The 8,519-nt window shown below is 35.3% G+C and overlaps 1 protein-coding gene across 3 annotated transcripts in view; it reads right to left on the minus strand.

Moving 5' to 3' along the window:
• The window catches only part of LOC116841223, a 515,039-nt gene that overhangs the window by 422,695 nt on the left and 83,825 nt on the right, over positions 1 to 8,519 (minus strand). The window lies entirely within an intron of this gene.

The following is an 8,519-nucleotide window of genomic DNA, read 5'->3' on the forward strand; positions in this document are numbered from 1 at the left end:
AGAGAGAGAGAGAGAGAGAGAGAGAGAGAGAGAGAGAGAGAGAGAGAGAGAGAGATTATATGTGTTTGTGCGTGTGTGTAAATCAAAATATAAAATAAGTAGAAATTGCATATAAATGAAGCCAAGTATAAATACGCGTATCACTGCGACCAGAATTCTCCGAATCTGCAATCGATCGTGCCGACGTGTGATCCGGGCAATTGATCGTGTCGAATGCAATCTCCCGTTCAAGCAGGAGGACGTCGAGTCCGCTTTTAATCGGATTACCATGATCGATCTCGAGGATCGCGGCATCAAGCGTCGTCGTCGTCTAAACGGCCTGCGTGCGTTGCGGATGTTCTGTTAATTTTATGGCTGTTGGGCAATGCTCATTCGACATACGGGATATTGCTTCACTTGTTACTTCGGCAGAAATTCTCTAATAGCACTTTGCGAGCCCAGTCCATAAATCAGCTATTCTCCCGCGGCGATGTAATTTCCTATCTAATCTATCGTGTGTGATAACCAAAGTGGATATGTCACACATCTATGTTTCGTATCTCGTTTATCAATCTCCTCGATGTATCCAGTCTATCTTTATTAAAAGGAAAATGTGTGTATGTGTGTTTGCGTGTAATATCCGTAAATTATTTTGCCCGCGACTATGTGAGGCGTTACATATGGGACAACGACGGAATCGCAATTTCTCTTAAAACAAAATAAAGATATCAATATTTAAAGTTTGAAAGAAGTTTATCGCTATTAAAAGGCATAAACATATGAGATAGTGAAACTTTGCTCAATTTTAAACTTTTTCAATGAGTTCAATTTCGAAGAATTTGCTCTGAAGATTAAGATAAGGCAACTGTGAAATGTTTATCAGCAGTGCCTGTGATGAACGGCAAGTTCACCATTGTCATACAAAATGTATTATATATATATTTCGCGAAATTTGCTGAAATTTCGCGAAAGCGATATTGCCACGAAAAAAGATTCGCATCATCATCGATTATGTGGCCTGCGTAATTACGTTGAATTTTTACGTTTATATCGCATCTGAAATTATAAAAAGCTTGCGATAAAAAGTAAAACACAAATGTAATTCCGTTCAAGTCTCCTTCGACTGACTTTAATATTTAGAATACCCGAGAAGTCTATTAAGTCAAAGAAAAATACTATGTAACGAGACAGAATCGCGCGCGGCATATCAGCGAGTAAATATAAATTCCGTCAAATCGAATGAAATAAAAGCGCATTTCCCGTTTCGCGAGCGAGATTCCGTGCTTCGGAATGTCTGGCATGATTTCTCGCGCTCGCCAGGTAAGAATAACAGTAAATCTCCGGAGTTATCGGCGAGAATACGGGTCGCAGGCTCGCGCAATTTCCCGAACATCTTCGGCGTCGTAGCACCGGCGCGCCGTCGAGCAATATCGATAACTGCGTACATCCCAATAACGGCGTGCATTAGCCCCCTTCGCTATGAATTTACACAGGCTCCTTTCAAGAACCTTCGAAATATTCTCTTGACTAGCACTCTCTCTGTCTCTCTCTATCCTCCTCTTTCTCCCCAACCGTTTATCCGTACTATGATACGAGGATATTCCAGAACGAATTTCACTCGTAGCGAACGCTCGTTCGCATGACGACTAGGGAAGCAGGCGGATAAAGAAACTACGTCTTGTTCTTGAAGAAGTTGATTTTCGCGTGAACGAATCTCGATGTTAGTATTGCGCACGCTATCAATTCTCCGCTGCGCGGTAGCTTTAATCGATTGCCGTGATTTACCATCGCACGCGCAAAAGAAAGAAGAGTGCATTATCAGTCAGATATTAATTGTCTTAAACTAAAACGCAATAAAGTTTCATCTCGTAACCTGCCGGTCAAGCAACGTCCCGATTCATTAATAAGGAATTTATCTTATTTTGTTAATTTTATTTCTTTATCACTATCTATTCAAAACACAGAACTTCCCCTTAACGCTGATCAAATACAAGCACGATAAGCGCGATACGTTTCTCTTAAAAGGGTTAGGCAGCTAAATTTAAACCGTACACAGAGAGTACGATTTAGTTGAATCAAATAAACACTTCTTTGGAATAGTCCAAACGAATTTTTTGATTGATTAAATAAAATTTTGTTTGACGCAACAAAAATATTTATTTGCGGCTTAGTTTTAAAGAAATATTTTTGTTGTGTCAATCAAATTTGTTTAGTTTCCAAAGGAACGTTTATTTGATTCAATAAATCGTTCTTTCTGTAACTACATTCTTTAACTGTTTTTAAGATCATCAACCTACAAATGAAAACCTACTTTTTGCATATAATTTTTCTGAAAATTTTTGACATCAAAAATGAAAAAAACGTATTTTGATAAGTCAATATATCAATTTTCGTAGAATTTGAAGTTGAAGTTTAGACAGTAGACAGAAAATTTGAATTTTTTCCGACAACTTTGGGGAGCTCAAAGGGTGTGCATTTCTGAATGCATATTGATATGAAAAATTTTCCTTATTTTGGCCTGCAAAATATGCCCATTAATTTTTTCCCATCAATTCCGGGACGTCCTGTATAGTATATGTGGGGAACGTCCCGATTGCCTACAGTATGATTGCACACAAACCAATCGATGATAAGAATTATCTAGTGAATTACTAAATCGAACCAATCATTACAATTTGTCGTCAATCGTACTGTCGGCAATCGGGACTCTCCCGTATATGTGTAAATAATAAATATTAAAACACATAGATGTAAGAAACAATCTTAATAAGTCGACAACAAATCCACAGAAATATGTAAACGCTAATGATGATGATAAAAGTTATTTACAATAGATGAAATATATTTTGCTCCGGAAGAGCAACGGAAAGAGGAAAGGTGAGACTGCCGGATAGGACTGCAATACTGTCCGGGTAAAATAAAATTATTCCGTTCGGCTACAATCTATTTTCTGTTCAATTTCCGAGTGTTACTCAAGATAAGGTAAGTCCACGGGTAGTTCTCGACTCGTAGTAAAACATACTTCGCTTTTCTTTGATCACGCCGCGTTTTGTACCGTTCGCATACTCGTTCTTATCAGTATAATCAAGGTATTCCACGGGTAAAATTAAAAATTCTGTGGTGCGCGCGATGCGATCGGCGTCGCTACAAAGAGCGGGCCAAACACTTTGTGAGGGCAAAATGTTAATTAATGCAGTAATTAATTTTGTGGTTGCCTTTGCCGCGCAACGACGCGTTGATTCTGTACAACAATACTCTTTCAAACGTCAAATGTCATCTTGCACGAAAAAAAGTAACCCGGATAGAAATTTAAAACGGGGGGCCAATTTTTTCATATTTCTATCAAAATCTATAAGAATAAGTTCCCTGCACAGAGATGTAACACTGTTACAAATCAGTGACTTGTAAACCTGGCTAAGTTTTATCTAAAATGACAAATTGAAGCCCTATATTGATATATTTATTTCAAGTATAATAAATTAAATTTTTCTTATATAATTCTTATTATAGTTTTTACTAGAGTATTATAATTTTATAATTTTTTTTACTATATTTTATATTATATTTTATACTATATATTATATTTTAATTTTACAATATTATGCAATTTTTCTTATTACATATAATTATTACTATTATTATTATCAATATCTTTTCCTCTTTTTCTCTGGTTAATTTATCCACTCATATTTTTCATTTAAAATCACAAAAAATGTTGTATTACTAAATTTCATATTCTTACATTCACTATTTAAAATATAGTAAGACAGAAAAATATTTACCTTATAATTATTAACAATTACTGAATAATTATTATTAAATAATTATAAATTATCAATTAACAATTAACAATTAAATTATTATTAACAATTATCAATCATTACAATTATTGAATAATTATTTTTTCATTGAAATCGCACAGAAAAAATCTCGTTATCTGAATTATCTGTTACTTAAAAACCAGAGGAAAACTCGGTTGTAGAAAGAGAAAGATTCTTGTAGGAATGTTCTTACTCAGCCAATTGCTCTCAATTATTTCAACCGAGTTTGAATGCAGTGTAATGTTCAAACAAATGTTTTTGATCATAAAATAACAGAGATATTATTTCTCATGAGCAAATTTTTCGTTTGGTCCTCATTCAGTTACTCAAAGTGAAATATTCTTCCATGTACATCAGGAATTGGCTAACTTGCCCTTGACCGAGTTTTATTGGCACAAGCCTTGTTTGTAGCAACCGTGTCATCATCGTTTCAGGATCTATTCAAGAAATTCTATTTAGTATTTGCCTATCTTGACAATATCTGGGCTTTGTGAAAGCATGATTATTAAAGTCCGTCCCAAATCTTTTTTACCCAAACTGCCTTAAAGTTTGAAGAAAAACGAAAATCGATAACGTGATGCTATATTTTTTCTTTCTTTTCAAAACGCAGCATATACGAGGTAACATTCGTACCATATTTGATAATTAATATCTCTTTCGGGAGTCTGCCTCGAAAGGAAATATTAAATATAGAAGACAGTACATATTGCAATATAATTAAACGGTTCTCGAAACCGAATGAAATTCTCAAATACAAAGGTAAAAAATACAAAGGTGCAATTAATTAAATTTAGATACAGTTCTTCATTTGAACATTGCTTAATTTTTTACGCCGAGTTTATTTTTCAACGATGAATATGACTGTAATTGCAGTTATAAAATAAAGGAATCGTTAAAAATAAATTATCGCACACGGTTACTTTAAAGTAAATGAAAATTAACGGTTATTCTCCACGTTTCTTCACTGTTCCTCTCGCTGCGTCTTTAAATTGACTGTGCTAATTAATTTTCGTCTCTCCACAACGTTTCTCGACAGTCAATGGTTGTAAATAAAGTTACCAGTTAACAGTACCTCGACAGAAATTGGATCGCGGTTGTATCAACTTTTCGATTTCCTCAATCTGGAAGAACGATTGGATGGGGCCCTTTTCGTGTTCGAATTACTTTCCGTGTATCGTACAATGGAAGGAATTCGCTTTCCGCGATGCACACGTACCACCAACAATAGCGGACAATAGCAAAGGGCTGGTGGTTTGGAGACGAGAGATAGATACGAACGAAGAGACAGGAAAATAGGAAAGAATTACAAAAGTGGCTGCGGCGGAAAAATCTGAGACGACGGGAGGTAAATTCGATCAGCGGCCCCGTGAGTGCGCGTTAAACAAGAACCAACGAACGGTGGGAGATCCACGGTGATTAGTTTAAATATTAGCTCGATATATTTAATTAGCAACACGTGCGTTTAACGAAAGAACAGTAGAGTGAGATAAAATGTCGTTTTGGAAAAAAGATTCAGCTCTCGTTTATACTCTCTATGTATAGCGGTGGTAATGTTGACACAACAACTTTCGAGACTCTAAAACATAGCAAGCAGCATTGAGAATAATAAGAGAAATGTCGCTATTGTCTTCATAAAATGATATCCGTTCTCGCTCGCTGCTGCTCGTCCCTCCCTCCCTCGTCTCTTTTTTCCATCTGGCCGTTTCCTCTTTCCCTACCGTTGCTGCTAGCTTAATCTTGCTCCCGCGGTTATCGAAAGGCCATCATATCGACTACGCGCCACGAAATGGCAGGCTTGTGCAGCGGACTATAATGTTGGCCGACGCACGTAAAGGGAAAGCAATGCGGCGGAAGAGTTTCCGTTTTCTGCCCGCTTCTCTGATGCCGGTTGCAGCGGAAGTTGGTAAATATAACTGGCATCGAAGGAATCGCTTTGTTACTGAAAGCCGAAGCAAGGAGGAAACGATTACACAGCGGATCACGAAGAGATCGAAACTTGCGGAGAGAACGAAATCTCCTTCGCTTATCGGGTTCTCCCGATGACAAAAAAAAGAACTTTCCGAATTTTCCATAAGCACAATGACAAATTTTAAGCCATTGCAGATATGTCGATCAAATCTGCATTAATAATAATCACGTTGTGAGAAAAAATTTTATTTCCGATATTAATTCGGGTCATAAAAATCTATGATTCTTCTCGTGACGTCTCGAAGTCTGAAATTCGCAATTGTAACTTTCTATCGTAGTGCAAGACGCATATTCGATATTAGAATTTAACTTATATTAATCTTCTATTTTCCACTTCTGATCCTTAAATATACGGAAAAAAAAGTTTAGTTAAATTAACGTAACATGTTTGGTTAAACGACTGTTAGTAAATCTTTGAACAAAATTTCTGATTATTATAATTATAATAATAACTAAGAAATAATAATAAAACAATTAATTACTTATAATAATAAATTATAATAATAAATTAATTATGATAATTGAATAATAAAAATAATAGTTAAATGTTTAAGAACACTTAAATGCAATATCGGTCATAGATTGGTTACCACATAACCAGTCTATTATAAATCCAATATCTTATATGCGTGAAACTCAAGCATTCGACTCTGTAAGGAGTTAATCTTACAGAGTTCATCTTATCGCTTTCTACGCCCAAGCATTATATTGTATAATCAAATTAACCAAATTAACTCTTAATCAAATTAACTCTTAACCAAATTAACAAGAAAACTACGCGACAAAATATCTAAATTATTTATTTTTTGTGGCATTAAATTTTATATTGTTGGAAAATTATACAATTGCGTTTTATTATTGCGTTTATTGGTTACAACATACTTATATAGGCAATATATAACAAATCTATCAATTAGAGAAGATTTTCATATCGGTTTTCTTTTTTCTTGCCGAAATTGCCGCATGCAGGCAAATTTGTCTCTGGTTACTTTAATCAGAAATGAGTCACTTATTTCTCACCAAACAATCTGATTAATGTAGCCAGGTTTCAGATTAATTCAACTAATATTCTTATCCGTGTAAGATTACCGTATGCATATGTGAGTAAAACAAATGTATCGAGAAGTTACCGTTGTTCTCCGTTGAACAAAAGACAACTGAGACAGAACATATCCATGCACAGTATCTTTGAATAAAACTACTATAGTAAAAAGTAATAAAATCGCGATAAGTAAAAAGTAATAATATCGCGTTATTTATGGCGAAATTTCAAGGATCTATCGGACAACTTGTTCGTGCCAAAAAGCATCGCTGTCGATTTCTCAGAATCTATCGGCAACCTCCCCTCCGATCAAATAAACTCTCGGTGCCGACTGGATCGATCTTCTCTGTCTCTCGTTTGTACATCATTCAACCGCCTCTTATCAATCTTTCATCTTAGTTCATCTCAGTGTCGCCCTAAGGGGCGCGCTCGTGCCCTAATCTCGAAGGAAGTGCAGTCGAGGCTAGTCCACCGCCACCGCCGCCGCCGCCAACACTATCGTCACCAACTCCGTCGAACCCTCGAAGATCAGCAGACTCAGTCGACCGCTCCTTAAGCGATTATTTTATCGCCGCGGGGCGATCTGCCATTCTCGGTACTTGCAATCCGCGATATACTTCGTAACACTGTCTCACACCGTCCCGTCTCTCGGATTAGCGGATGTTACTTAAGCGGAGAATCGACACACGAGTGTTTAGGCGGCGGTTTATCGCACATGTTAACGCGTAATACGTTGAGAACGAAGGTGAAAACAGAGAGCTCAGAGAGCTTGAAATATTAATGAAGAAATACAAGCAGGGATAGAAATATACACGAGGAAAATATTGTAGTACAAATTACAACGAAATTCTTGTAATCTTAAACCATATAAAATTACAACCGAAATTATTATATCTTTGTTTAAAAAGTTCTAATTTACTCTAATTTACTAATTATTTTGAGTTTTATAGCAAAATTAATTGGGAATTTGAATACAAAGAAATCATTCATCTATGACTACGTATATTTGATCGCGCTCTTTTTGATAATTTTTTATATTTTGCGCTTACAATTGCTATTTTATTCTCAATTTCATATTTTCCTTTACTTCCAGTCCAAACATTTCTCTCGATAAATGCATAAATACAAACAATATAACTGATAAATTCTCATATTTCCAAAAGATATAAATTATTCCCTATTGAACTTCCGAGTATTTAATAAATGTCTGTGTATTATATCACAGTCATGTTAAATCATGTTCATCGATTCTAAGTTTATGTTTTCATTCCTATCTTACGCGGATCATCGTGATCACCGATTCCTTATGTTACGTCTATTGAGTTTTATGATATACTTGAATGTTTTTTTTATATCGTACTTAAGGTAAATCGTGAAACTTATTATTTCTATAATTTATACTACAATTTCAGCATGGTCCAACTTTACAAGAAACATGGAAATAGGAAACATATAATTGTAACGTAATTTTTATTATAATATTTTCTCCATGTAGAAACAAAGAGTGAGAGAAAGAGAGGCAAATTGGTGGAAACGTGAGGTAGAGCTAGGAAAAGAAAGAATTAAAAGCAAGTTCAATGCGTGCTGTCGATTGAAATATATATTAACCTTGACAGTAACACGCTTATTTTATATATCGATAATCATATAGTGTCAAAGAGTCGATTTAAATTTTACTAAATATCTTATCATAAGAGAGAGAGAGAGAG

This window comes from Odontomachus brunneus, unplaced genomic scaffold (genome assembly GCF_010583005.1).
Source record: "Odontomachus brunneus isolate Ranch 3 - 2012 unplaced genomic scaffold, Obru_v1 Obru_scaffold_014, whole genome shotgun sequence".
NCBI classification, from domain to species: Eukaryota; Metazoa; Arthropoda; class Insecta; order Hymenoptera; family Formicidae; genus Odontomachus; species Odontomachus brunneus.